Below are 14,450 nucleotides of genomic sequence, written 5' to 3' on the forward strand. Positions count from 1 at the left end.
TTTGGGCAACAATCATGAGTCTCCCCATAAGAGAGACTCATGATTCTCTCCAGAAAATGAGGATTTTCTGGGATACGGACCAAGCCAGTCAGAAGCATCCCTCTTCTTATGGAAAACAGAATGCAGGTCAAAAATATTTATTTCTTTTTAATCACTCCATTACCAAGTCCTCCCCACATGACAGGCTTTGAAAAAGCAGGGGTTGGTTTCAATGTGTTTGACTCATGCTCTCAACACCTATTTTAATTTGGTGGAACAAAAGCACGCTGGTTATAATTAAGGCAAATAATGTCAAGTTCAACAGAAATGTGCTGGGAAACATTCACTACGAATTTTTGGAATATGGAAGGAGCTGGCCATTGCCCGCAGTAACCATTACCACAAAAGCACTTTTTCTCCTTAAAGCAGCTACGTACATGCCATAAATCGCAACTGTCAAAACACCCGATGAGATGAGGAGAGAAGCAAAGGGGCTCCACACAGCATCCCAGGATTACCTGCTTTGTTCAAAGAACACGCCGGGCCACGAAGGATAAAACCCCCAAAAGAGCCAAAGTTTCCGCGCTGCCGGTAACCTCGGTGACCGCGGCCGCTGTTTGGGTTGGTAAATTGTATTTCTGGTGAATGTGTGAAAGATACAACTCACTGAGTAAACAGCCCTTCAGAGCTGACAGCTTTACAGCCGCAGGCTCGGCGCGACTACTCCTTCCCAGAGGCAGCGAGAAAGCAGTAAAATAATAATTAAAAAGAAAAAGCTACATAAAGCTATCACATTTACCCTTTCACCAACCCTTTACACAGTTGCGAGGCGGGAGCAAAATAAACATTGTGTGTTTTCTGCCCGACGGTGTGTCACGGCTGAAAAACACATCGCTTATGGTTTAAAAAACATCGGTGTTGGAAGTATGGGATAGACGACTGGAAAGTTCCTCCATTAGGAGTCAGGAACTATATAATTTATATTTGTTTTTGGCAAAGAGACAGACAAAGCAAGGGAAAGTAATTTAAAATTCAAGAATCGCGTGGCTTTAAGAAGGTAGGCAGCTTAATGCAATAAAAATAATAACAACAGAGATAAGATGTCAGGATGCTTTACAGCCAGAGACCTCAGGCATCACACACCACCTCCTGCCTTAGGGACTGACTTTCCACCGCTCTAATTGCAGAGAAAAGTGACCTTACAGGTTAAAAACATCGAGATTAACCATTTTAAGGCGGTTAAGAGGCTGGACGCGACCCCAAACCCATCGCCTCCGGCACCTCCTTCAAGCAGAGCAGCGTTTAAATGACAAATAGAGCGGAGTGGAGGCGCGTTCCCTGCGAAACGAGACCATAAATCAGAGGCGGGCAGGGCTCGGAGGGCTCGTCCCGCTGCCGGGAGCGCCGTGCACCGGCTCAGCCCCGCGCCCCGAGCGCGGCGCGGTGACAGCGGCGGCCACCTGCGCGCGCCCCGCGCTCGCCCCTCACGGAGGGGCCGCGCTCGCGCCCCCCCCGGCGCGCGCCCGCCCGCGCCCCCCTCAGCGCCGAACGGCGGGAAGCGCGCGCGCGTTACCTCTGCGCCGCGCCCCCTCCCTGGTCCCGGTCCTGGTCCCGGTGCCGCTCGGCGGCGGCTCGCCAGGACATTCCAGGCTGGGGCGGGCGTCCCGGCGGGCGGGAGCCTCCATCCAGCGCCGCCCGGCCGTTCGGCGCCGCTTATCTCCCCCCCAGCGCTGCGCTCCCCGCCCCGCTCCCACCGGCGCCCCGTGTCGGGGGAGGCGCCGCCGCCCCGCCCCGCCCCGCGGAGCGAACCAACGCCGGCCGGCGGGGGGAGCGCGGCTGCCCCGCGGGCGGACCCACAGCCCGAAGAGGGGAGGGAGCGGGCGGCGGTGAGCGCGGCCCGAGCGGGCGGCGGGCGGGGCGCTGCGGGCCCTTTAAGGGAGCGGGAGGGGTGGAGGGGATGCACGTGCGCGAGGGGTCCGTGCGCTGCCGGGCAGAGCGCGGCCTCGAACCGCCGGGACCGGGCACACGTGTGAGCCGGGACCCGAGGGACCGCGACCCCGAACCGCCGGGACCGGGCACACGTGTGAGCCGGGACCCGCGGGACCGCGACCCCGAACCGCCGGGACCGGGCACACGTGTGAGCCGGGACCCGCGGGACCGGGCATCTCTGTGAGCCGGGAGCCGCGGGACGGCGCACCCGAACCACCGGTACCGGGCACCTGTGTGAGCCGGGACCCGCGCCCCGAGCAGCAGGTGCACCCACGGCACTGGGAAGGCAGGGAGCGGGCACCCATCCCGCCGCGGTGCCCCCGTGTCCGTGTGCTCCTGCATCCCCGGCGTTGTGCAGCCGCACACCTGCGCACCCGTGCGACCTCACCCGTGCGACAGTCACCCGCAGCGCCGGGCACCCCGTGCCCCACCGAACTGCGCACCGCGGGTCACCTGTGTGGCCTCCCCTGCGCAGAGCTCATCCCGGGCCCGCCCCGCTCGTTTCCACCGAGACCCCGCGGTTCCGACTCTCTGTTGTGTGTTCAGTGTCGCTGGAGTGAGGGAGTGGCTCTCGCTTTTTCCAAAGGGTTTGGAAATGCCCCCACACGCCACACATGCTCCATGCATCATCTTGCTCCAGATGACGCCACCAAGAACCCTTACTCGGGCTAAAAATAGCGATTAGGGTCTTTAGCAAGGGCTCATACTGTGCCCAAACCATTGGCCCCCTCCAAAAGAACCCAAATACACCCGAAATATGCCCAATATGCCTTGGCTTTTGGCAATTTCCTACATTTTGATCGCATCCACAAGTGGTAGCTGAAAAGGGATTTATCCCAAGGAGAATTTCACCTACAAAGGCTCCAGCACCACATGGAGCAAACTGCAAAGAAACACAATTGCTATGTTTAAAACATAGAGAAAAAAATAAGTTTAAAGTGCTCCTAAAAAACTAGACTTGAAATAAAATCTAACGGTTTTCTGACAAACTTGTGAGACCAAAATGCTGCACTACCCTGTGTTTACCAGTCCTAATTTTATCCCTCAGGAGGTTTTCTGTAGGATGTCATTATTTCCACAAGTGTGAGAAGGGGAAAAAAAAGAGAAAGAAAATGAAGAGTAGGAAAACCCTCATCAGATTAAAAACCCCATAATCTGAAGAAAACGCCCCAAAATAAAACAAAATCGGGGTTGGCACAGCTGAGGAGTTAAATTACTTGATTTATGGCAGCCACTGGAAAAGATCAGAGTTTCAGGATTGTTCTCGGCACAGAAGAGACGGCCAAGTCTGGGTTTTTTTGATAAAAATGCTCAAAACGAGGATCATAATGAAGGTGTTTTGCAGAGCAGGGGTGGTGCCAAATTGCGATTTCTGCCTGTACAATTTTTGGGGCGATGTTTTCCCCTCTTCTAGCACATTTGCATGAGAATACCCTCTTGGGCAGGAGAATTGCTGCTTAATTAGCGAACAGCAATCACTTTAATTAGCATGTCTCCATGCTCCCTGCTATTTTGCATAGATTCAAATGAGATGCTCATTAGGGAGCAGGCGCCCGGACAAGCTACGCCCTTTAGCCGCTCACTAACCCAATTAACTTCAGCCAGACCGTGCCGGGCCCTGTGCCAGGAGGGATCGGGCTGCTCCCAGGAGGAAGGTGCAGAACTTCTTCCAAACCTGCGAGGTTTCCTTCCTTGGAGGGATTTTCTCCTTCAAGGTTTTGCTTCTTGCGAGATTTCATTCTTGCAAGTTTTTTCTTCTTGTAAAATTTTCCTCCATTAAAAGTTTTTCCTTCCTTGAAATGTTTTCCTCCTTCAAGTATTTTCTTCCTTGCAAGATCTCCTTCTTTGCCTAAGGGTTTCCTCGTTGCAAGGCTTTATTTCCTTGCGAGATTTTCCTTCTTTGCCATATTTCCCCCAATCAAAGCTTCTCCTCCATGTAAAGTTTTCCTGCTTGCAAGGAGGTTTCCTTCTTTTCAAGGCTTTGCCTCCTTGCAAGTTTTCCTCCCTCACAAATTTTTCCTCCATGCAAGGTTTCCCCTCCTCTTAAGGTTTACTTCCCTGCAAGTTTTTCCTCCTTTTCCTTGCTGGGATTTGGGAGTAGAAATGGAGGGGACACCTCCAAAAAGCCACCCTCCCTCCTTGGGGACCCTCAAGCCCTCTCCGCGCCCCTTCCCCCCGCCCAGGTGGGGCCATCACTCCTGGCAGGAGCACGAAGGAATTTGAGGCTCCCCTTTGTTTTTCCGCCCAGCCAGCGTGGTCCCAGCGAGGCTGGGTTTTATTTTATTTTATTTCTCCCGCTCCGTAATCCCATCGTCTTGTCACGGTTCCCCGGGAAGCGGGGCCGCTCCGAACAAAGCCCCCGGAGCATCCCGGGCTCCCGGAGGGGGTTTTGCAGCTGCGCCTCGGAGCGTGACCGATCGGGAATGAGCCTTCGCAGCGCGTCTAATGCCGCTCGGACAGGGAGCCTTTCATCCGCTCGTGGGAGTGAGGCCCCGGCACGGAGCCCGCAGCTCCCCGGCTCCGGCCCGCGGCGCTCCGGCCCCGCGGGAGCCCAGCGGAGACCCCCGAGCTCCCCTCCGCTGATGGGTTTGGGTGCGGAGCTCAGGGCGGAGGGGCTGAGCCGGGGAGATGCTCGCCATCGCCATGGGCTGGTCACTGTCGCCCCATGCTGGGCTCCGTGTTGTGGTCCCCTTGCACCTCCTCCCTGTTCCCACCTCACATCCACAGCAGCTTCCTTGTCCTGGTTCTCATCATCCTGGCCCTGGCAGGCATCTCCTCCCAGTTCCCATCCTCCTGCCCCCAGCAAGTACCATGTCCAGGTGCCATCATCTCACCCCTGCCCCCATCAGATCCCTCATCCCAGTCCCCATCATCTGTCCCTGTCCCTGTCATCATACTGGGATGCTCTGCCCTGGGAGGTGGGGGAGTCACCATCCCTGGACGAGTTTAAAAACAGACTGGATGTGGCACTGGGTGCCTTGGTCTAGTTGAGATCTTAGGGCATGGGTTGGACTTCATGATCTTGAAGGTCTCATCCAACCTAGTAATTCTGTGAATTCTGTGAATTCTGTGAATTCTGTGAATTCTGTGAATCACATCCTGGTCCCCATCACCTTGGCCTTGTCCCATCACCCTGGCTCAGATCCCAGCAGGTGCCTTGTCCCATGTCCCTTGTCCCAGACCCTGTGTCTCTCCCCAGGGCCAGCCCAGCACCCCAATGTCCTTTGGCATCCAACAATCTCCATTGAGGGAAGGTTTGTGGTTTCCCCTTTTTGGGAAGGGGACAGCAGGTGCCAGCCTGGTGCCCTCCAGCCTTGGCAGTGTGGGTGGCATTAGGTGGATTCAGCTGCTGAATGTGCCCTGCAATGTGTGGGAGTGGGGAATCTCAGGATTTCCAACCCAAGGGGATGGATCAGGAACAGGGCACAAAGGCTGGAGGGGTGTTGGGATGAAGCACACATGGAAACACACATCACCTGGGAAGAAAAGATGAAGATGAGGAGATGAGAAGAGACAAGATGTAAATTGTGAGGACAAAAGAGACGAGACAACAGGAGAGGAGAAGAAGAGGAGGAGAAGGACTAAAACATGAGGAGCACTGGAGAAAGAGAGAAGAGAAAAGAGAAGAGAAGAGAAGAGAAGAGAAGAGAAGAGAAGAGAAGAGAAGAGAAGAGAAGAGAAGAGAAGAGAAGAGAAGAGAAGAGAAGAGAAGAGAAGAGAAGAGAAGAGAAGAGAAGAGAAGAGAAGAGAGAAGAGAAGAGAAAGAAGAGGAAGAGAGATGTTGTCTCTAAAGAAGTGTGTCTCCCCGTGAGTTTTGCCAACCCAACACTTCATGCATTGGTCAGGGAGTTTTGTTGGTTTATTTTCCCAAAAAAAAAAAAAAAAAAAAAAAAAAAAAGTGGCTTTTTGACCCAAACACAAATTTTCACAGCAAAGGTTTTGTTTGGCTGAAAGGCTTTCTATTCCATATTAAAAAGAAAATTGGTGAAGTTTGTGGGAAGGGTCACTTTTGTAAAACCTCTTTTTCATAAAAAAGCCCCACTAATCTATTTTGGCTTTTTTTTTTTTTTTTTTTTTTTTTTTCATTAGAAATACCTCTGCGGGAGGCTTTGGGAGTGAATCATTCCCAAAATCCCCTGTCCCACGCCGTGCCTGGTCCTGCTCAGCTTTATCATTTCCCCTGCAGCAAACACCCAGTGGCAACAAAAGAAAAATTAAAATTATTAGTAAATACTTTTTTCACTTTATTTTTTTTTTTCTCCCCCAGCAGACTAGAGAGTGGTTTTGCTTCATTTTCCCATATTTTGGTCATTTAACTCCGTGGAGCACCTGCAGAGGGTTCTGAGGGTGATAAAAAGTTCTGTGACCTCTCCTTGGTTGTGCCCCAGGCCAAGCTGCAGTGAGCTTTGCTGGAGGCTGTGTCCAGCCTGGTGTCCTGGACAGATTTGGGCTCACAATTCAGGCAGCTTGTCCTCAACCTTCTCTCTGGATGGATGTCAGAGTTGCAGGGATGTTGTCTCCATCCTTCTCTTCCTGGTGAATCCCAGATCAGTGTTGTGGCTCTTGTCTCCATCCCTGTCTCCTGAAGGTGCTGCAGGTACCTTCACTCCATCCTGAAGGATCTCAGGTGGTGCTGCAGGTACCTTCACCCCATCCCTGTCTCCTGAAGGATCTCAGGTGGTGCTGCAGGTACCTTCACTCCATCCCTGTCTCCTGAAGGATCTCAGGTGGGTGCTGCAGGTACCTTCACTCCATCCCTGTCTCCTGAAGGATCTCAGGTGGTGCTGCAGGTACCTTCACTCCATCCTGAAGGATCTCAGGTGGGTGCTGCAGGTACCTTCACCCCATCCCTGTCTCCTGAAGGATCCCACAGGATATCAGGCCACTGCTGCAGCCAATCACCACCTTCTCTGAGCTCCCCAAAACCCAACCCACCACCCCACCTTGCTGATGGTGCCCATTCCCAACCACAGCTGGACCAGTCTCCTGGTGGATGCCTCTCAGGGGACCAAGATCGTAGTGAAGGGAGAGCTGGAGAGGGTGGAGGGGATGGAACTCCTTCAAAATTGACACCATATGGCTGCTCCTTATCCCTGGGCCCAGTAAATAGGTCTTTCATGCTGGGCTGGTTGCCATAGGAGCAAACACGCAGGAAATATCCCAGATAACTGGAATAGTGGTGAAAACATATGTTTTGCATAAAACCCGGGCAGAAAATCGCCCTGTTTAACCCCTCCAAGGCAGCTTTAGCCCCTTTGCCACACCTCAGTGCATGCATGCAGTGGGGAAACTGAGGCACGTTGGCTCTGGGCCCCTCCTCCCCTGGCAGTGGGAAGTCTGACAGCTTTTTTGCCATGAAGCAGGATTGCTGCCATGCTCCCAGTGTCAATGTGCCTTCCCCTCCTCCTCCTCCTCCTCCTCCTCCCCAGAGCCCCTTATCAAGACGGATGGCTGGATGCAAGGCCGTGTGCAAGCATTCTGCTTTGATTTGCCAAGGAATTTGCTTTGCTTTTGCTTTTTTTTTAAATTTTCCCTCTCCCCCTAGTCCCTCTTCTTTTTCTCTCTTTTTTTCCAGCCCAGGCCAAACCTTTCCTTATCACATCTGGTGAGCAGCAGGCCCCCAGTGCTGCCCTGGCTGCTGGCCAAGCATGGAGCCACAGCCAGGAGAAGCCAGCACAGCCAGGTCTGCCCATACCACAGCACCCTGAGCCTGAGAAACCAACAGCCCTGCCTCCCAGCAAGGGGAAACTGAGGCACGGAAGGGCTGAAAAGCTGCTGCAGGTGTTCCTGTAAAGTGGCTTCAGGCATCCCCTCTGTGTTGGGAGTATCCCAGTGTGCCACAAATAGTCATGGGCATTGCCAGCATCCCTGTGTGCTGCATCCCATAAACATCCCTGGGCACTGCCAGCATCCCTGCATCCCATAAACATCCCATGGCATTGCCAGCATCCCTGTGTGCTGCATCCCATAAACATCCCTGGGCACTGCCAGCATCCTTGCATCCCATAAACATCCCATGGCATTGCCAGCATCCCTGTGTGCTGCATCCCATAAACATCTCATGGCATTGCCAGCATCCCTGTGTGCTGCATCCCATAAACATCCCTGGGCACTGCCAGCATCCTTGCATCCCATAAACATCCCATGGCATTGCCAGCATCCCTGTGTGCTGCATCCCATAAACATCCCTGGGCACTGCCAGCATCCCTGCATCCCATAAACATCCCTGGGCATTGCCAGCATCCCTGTGTGCTGCATCCCATAAACATCCCTGGGCACTGCCAGCATCCCTGTGTGCTGCTGCATCCCATAAACATCCCTGGGCACTGCCAGCATCTCTGTGTGCTGCATCCTATAAACATCCCATGGCATTACCAGCATCCCTGCATCCCATAAACATCCCATGGCATTGCCAGCATCCCTGTGTGCTGCATCCCATAAACATCCCTGGGCACTGCCAGCATCCCTGTGTGCTGCATCCCATAAACATCCCTGGGCACTACCAGCATCCCTGTGTGCTGCTGCATCCCATAAACATCCCATGGCATTGCCAGCATCCCTGCATCCCATAAACATCCCTGGGCATTACCAGCTTCCCTGTGTGCTGCTGCATCCCATAAACATCCCATGGCATTGCCAGCATCCCTGTGTGCTGCATCCCATAAACATCCCTGGGCACTGCCAGCATCCCTGTGTGCTGCATCCCATAAACATCCCTGGGCATTACCAGCATCCCTGTGTGCTGCATCCCATAAACATCTCATGGCATTTCCAGCATCCCATAAACATCTCATGGCATTTCCAGCATCCCTGTGTGCTGCATCCCATAAACATCACAAACAAATGCCCAGGGATGTTTATGGGATGCAGCAAACCTCTCTGCACTCTGAACCCTTCCCAGGGCCTTTTTCCAGGACAGGACTCCCTGAAGATGGAGCCACTCCATGGAGTCCATCCCAAACCCTGCACCCAGCAGCCCTGGCCCTATAAAAGGCTGAAGGGGAGGTAAAGGGCAAATGTAAATGGGGAAAATGTTGGGAGGGGCTGCTCTGGAATGTCATGAGCAGCACTTTGGCATAGGAGGGATTGCAGCTATGGGGTGTAGATGGCACAAAGCAAAGGGATCAGAGAGCTGTGGGATGCAGCACCGGGGCCAGTCCCAGCAGGGGGAGGTCCAGCCGACCTGGGATTTCTCCTGGTGCTGTCTTGTAAATACTGCTGACGGGAGGAATGTGAAAGCAGGGAGGAAAATCCCCTTCCACGCCAGAGCATCGCCTCCCAGCCTCCCTCCCAGAGGGATCAGAGCCCTCCTGGGGCTCCTTATCCTCCCAGTTCTCCTGGGGAGCTTTATTTTCATCTTGATTTTGGTGGGATGCACATCCCCAACAAGGTGCAGCATCCCTGCTCTACTGTAATCCCAAACTCATTTCCCCACTTCAGCTCCTGTTTTTTTTTTTGTTTTCTCCCTATTTTTTAATAACATTTCCCTGCATCTCCCACCTCCTCCTCCTCCTCCCTCTGAGCTCTGGTTTGGTTTTTGGTGAGGTTTAGGAAAACAAACATGGTCAAACCACCCCCTCCTAATGTGTAAAATCCCTGGAAAAGCCACAACAGCTCCTCAAGGAGGCTGAGGGCTCTCCCAAGGCACTGGCAGCCCCTGAGCTGCTCAGGCAGCCCTGTGAGCAGAGCAGAGCAGATGAAATCCATTTAATTTTCCCCTTCCTTTGGATGTGTTTTCCAGCAGGATGTTCCTCACATGCAGGTCCCTTTGCCCCAGGGAGCTGGTGCTGGGTGCTGAGCCTGCCAAGATGATGCTAAACCAAGGAGGGATTGAAGTGATGATCAGACTCCCCAGGACAGTGGGAAAATGACATTTCCCCTGCTTTCCCCCTCACTTTCCTCCTCTCTACATCCCAAAAATCCCAGCAGTGGCCAAATGATGCTCAAAAGTCACTTGAAAGATGCAGTTCTCTGCTCCCAGGGGGGATTCCCCCCTCCTCCACGAGCTGGTTTCACATCTCTCCCACCTCAATACTCATTTACTCCACATCTAGAGGTTCCAAAGAAGCAGTCTGGGGGTTGAACAGCTGATTGTGGTGGTTTTAGGAGGTTTTGGGGGTTTTTCTCTAGGGCATTTGGGGGTTTGAGGGCTCTGCTCTCCATGGTGAGAGCAGCACTTTCTCCCCACCCTGCCCAAGAATGTCTCTGCTGATATTAAACCCGACCCGGAGGCATTTGGAAGGAGCCGACTTCCTCGCCAAGAAAATGACCTCAGCCTTCTGCTTTGGAGCTTTTTTTATTTTTTTTTTTTACCTTTTTAAAGCATTTTTCTCCCTCTCCTGCCTGCCAGGCAAGAGGCACTGCTGGGGCCTCACCCGTGTCCCTGGCACCAGAGCCAGGCTCCATCCCCTGCGCCAATCCTCCAATTCAGGGTGATTGTTGTAGGTTTTTACCTGAAAATTCCAATTTGAAGCTGTAAATTCCAGGTTTTTCCCCACAAAACCCCTCCCTGATACTGACAGGAGGCTTCAGGGGCCAAACCTGCTGCAAAATCCAACCTTGCACCATCCTCTGGGAACGTGATAACCTCCAAAACACATTTTCCCAATGAAATAAAACAGGAAAAAAAGCTCAAACCAAGAGCTAATGTTGCCCACGATGTTTCTGGAAGGGATTTTTGCAGGAGTTTCCTTAACAGACTCCTCTGCATTTTTGCTTTTATTAATGTGGCTGCATTCCCGAGGCTGCTGCAATGCTTTTGCAAGAGCTAAAACATCTCCTGAGTTAAAAATCCAGCAAATCCAGCCCCTCAGGCACCTCCACAGTTGGAAATGCTAAGGAGAGATGAGGGAAATGCTGGATTTGGGTGTCTTCAGATGGAATAGCTCCAGCTTTAGGGTTTTCTTCTCTAAATAAATGTTTCTGTCCTGGAGACACCGAGTTGAGGGGGGCAGTTCAGAAAATAAAAACACTTCTGCAATCCTGTTGGATTTCAAAAAAAAAAGGTGAAAAGCTGATGCTATTGGGGAATTCTCCCATTTGCCCCAAAAAATCAGATAGGAAATGCTTCCATCATTCTTCTCTGCTTGAAGTGGTGCATCAGTATCCTGGAGTTTCATTGGTACCCCACATCCAGCATCTAAATCCTGCATCCCACTCCTGCACCCTGGATTCTGTATTTCATTTATTCAATCCTACAGCTGCACTTTCCACCTGCATCTTGCTTTTGCATCCCACACCCATCCCCTGGATCAGCATCCTGTGGCTATCTCCTGCATCCCAAATCCTTCATCTGCAGCACCCCATGTCCTGCAAGTGCAGCTTTCATTCCACATCCTCCATCTGCACCTGCATCCTGCCCCTCCTCCTACACCTTGCAGCACCCCTTGTCCTGTGCCTACACCCCAAACTCTGCATTTGCAATCCACATCTTCCCACCCCATCCTGTATCTCCATCCCAACTCTTGCATCCCCCATCTCCATCCCCCATCTCCATCCCATCTCCCCCATCCCCATCCTGCTGTCTGGATCCCAAGGGCACCAACAATCCCTGCTGGTCCAGTTGGCCTCACCAGGAACCCCCCCACCCCACCAGAGCCCTGGGTAAGTTCAGCCCAGGATCCTTACTGGGCCATACTGGGCTGTGTCTCATTGCCACCTCCTCCAGCCACAGGACAAAAACTTAATTGTAATGAAAATCATTTGTGAGGCTGGGTTGGTCCCATCCAGTCCTTCCTTCCCACTGCTCCCACCCAGGAGTTTGTCCAGAGCAGGTGTGATATGGTAGAGCTGCATTCCCAACCTGACCTGCACACAGGGGACTGGGGAGGTTTCCCATCCACAGGGGCTCTGTTCCCCTCCCTGGCACATCTGGCAGGCAGATGTGGCCAAAAGGCTGGGATCTGCCTCCCAGATGGGGGACAAGCTGCAGAATGTCTGTATGGGATTGGAGAGTGATAATTTTTCCTTGGAAGTCTGCATTTCCCAGCTCGTTGCACGCACTCCCCATCTCCAGGGCTGCTGCAAAACCCTGTGCAGAGCTGGGGCTGTGCTGTGGAGCACCCCATGTCCTGCACCTCCATCCCATATCTGCACCCTAAATCCCACTTCTGCATGCCATGTCCTGCATCCACATCCCATCTCCTGTGTCCTGTATCCCACCTCTGCATCCCAAACCCTCTTCTGCAGCCCACGCCCTGTACATCCTTCATCTGTATCTTACATTCCATGTCCTATATCCCTCCTCTGCATTCTAAACTCTACTTCTGTACCCCACATTCTGTATCTACATCCCATATCCCATGTCCTGCACCCCACACCTGCATCCCCTCTCTTGCATCAATGTCACATGTTCTGTGTCTGGAAAACTGCATCTGCCTCCTAAATCCTCCTTCCTGCATCTGGGAAGCTGTGTCTACATCCTTAATTATCTGCTTCCTAAATTGCTGGTTTTTTTCCTAAATCCTGTGTCTGCATCCTGAATTCTGCATGCCTCATTCTGAATTCTTCCACAGTCTTTCTTCTGTGCCCTTCATCTGGTACCCTGTATCTGCATCCCAAATCCTGTCTCACATCTGCATCCTGAATCCTCCATCCTGTGTTCTGCATCTACATCCTAAATCCTCAATCCCCCATCCTGCATCCATGTCCTGAATCTTATGTCTTACACCTGCGTCCTAAATCCTTCATCCTGTGTTTAAAGCCTAAATCCCATGACTCTATTTACATTCCAAATATTCCATTTCAGACCAGCACCCAGACTTCTCCATTCCCTGTCCTGCATCAGCATCTTATGTTCCCCACCTGCATCCTAAATCCTCTATCCTGCATTTATATCCTAAATCCCACATCTGCATTCTAAGTTCTCCATCCTGCATTCTGTACCTACAGTGTGAATCCTCCATCCACCATCCTAAATCCTACATCTCACATCTCCATTCTAAGTCCTGTATCTTAAATCCTACATCTTGAATCCCATGTCCCACATTTGCATCCCAAATTCTCTGTCCTGCATCTTGCACTTACATACTAAATTCTGTATCCCCATCTAAATCTTAAATCATCCATCTCCCATCCTGCATCTATGTCCTAAATCCTCCATCCTGTGTCTATATCTGAAGTCTCCACATCTCCTAAATGCTCCATTCCATATCTACATCCTAAATCTTCTATCCCACAATTGCATCCTGGATCCTCCATCCTGTGTCTTGCACCTTCATCCTAAATTCTATTTCCCATATCTGCATCCCAAGTTCTCTGTCCCAGATCTTGTATCTATGTCCCAAATCCTGTGTCCCACATCTACATCCTAAATCTTGTGTTCCATATCTGCATCCTGAAACCTGCACCTGTGTCCTAAATCCTATGACCTAATGTACATCCCAAATCCTTTGCTGCTTCCCTTGTCTAAATCCTAAATACTCTACCCTGCATCTTGAATCTACGTCCTAAATCCTGCATCCACAGCCTAAATCCTAAGTCCCATATCTGCATCATAAATTCTGTTTCACATCCTGCATCTACACCCTAAATCCTCCATCCTGTGTCTGCATCCCAAATCCTGTGTCCCACATTTGAATCTCAAATTCTCTGTCCCACAACCAAGACCTACATCTTAAATCCTCCATCTAAATCCTAAATACTCAATCTTGCATCCTGAATCTACATCCTAAATTCTGCATCCACAGCCTAAATCCTAAGTCCCTTATCTGCATGCTTAATTGTTTCACATCCTACATCTACATCCCAAATCCTATGTCCTACATTTTGCATGCCAAATTCTGTCCCACAACCAACATCTACATCCTAAACCCTCCATCCCCCATCCAAATCATAAATACTTGATCCTGCATCCTACATCTACATCCTAAATCATCCATCCTGTGTCTACACCCCAAATCCTATGTCCCACAACCAATATCTACATCCCAAACCCTCCATCCTCCATCTAAACCCTAAATACTTGATATGCATCCTGCATCTACATCCTAAATCCTCCATCCTGCATCTACATCCCAAATCCTATATCTCACAACCAATATCTACATCCTAAACACTCCATCCCCCATCCAAATCCTAAATACTTGGTCCTGCATCCTGCATCTACATCCTAAATCCTCCATCCCGTGTCTACATCCCAAATCCTACATCCCACATTTGAATCTCAAATTCTCTGTCCCACAAGCAACACCCCCATCTTAAATCCTCCGTCCGCATCCTAAATCCTCCATCCCAACCCTGAACCCCGCATCCCAAAGTGCATCCCAGGATGCTGCCGGGGTGCCGCGGGCCGGCAGAGCCCCGTGTGCTGCTGGAGCACCGCGGATGGGGCTGGGGATGGGCTGGGGATGGGCTGGGGATGGGCTGGGGCTGGGGATGGGGCTGGGGCTGGGCTGGGGATGGGGATGGGCTGGGGATGGGCTGGGGATGGGGCTGGGGCAGGGGCAGGAGCCGGGGCTGGGGCAGGGCAGGGGCAGGAGCCG

General features: G+C 52.0%; 1 protein-coding gene across 1 annotated transcript in view; it reads right to left on the reverse strand.

Annotated features, from left to right (window-relative positions):
- Positions 1–1,711, reverse strand: part of CDON (cell adhesion associated, oncogene regulated) — a 54,905-nt gene extending 53,194 nt beyond the window's left edge. Inside the window, exon 1 of the mRNA XM_079326784.1 lies at positions 1,553–1,711. The gene's annotated coding sequence lies outside the window, so the exon portion shown is untranslated. The remainder of the gene's footprint in view (positions 1–1,552) is intronic.
- Between the last annotated feature and the right edge of the window lie 12,739 nt (positions 1,712–14,450).

This window comes from Erithacus rubecula (genome assembly GCF_903797595.1).
Source record: "Erithacus rubecula genome assembly, chromosome: 25".
NCBI classification, from domain to species: domain Eukaryota; kingdom Metazoa; phylum Chordata; class Aves; order Passeriformes; family Muscicapidae; genus Erithacus; species Erithacus rubecula.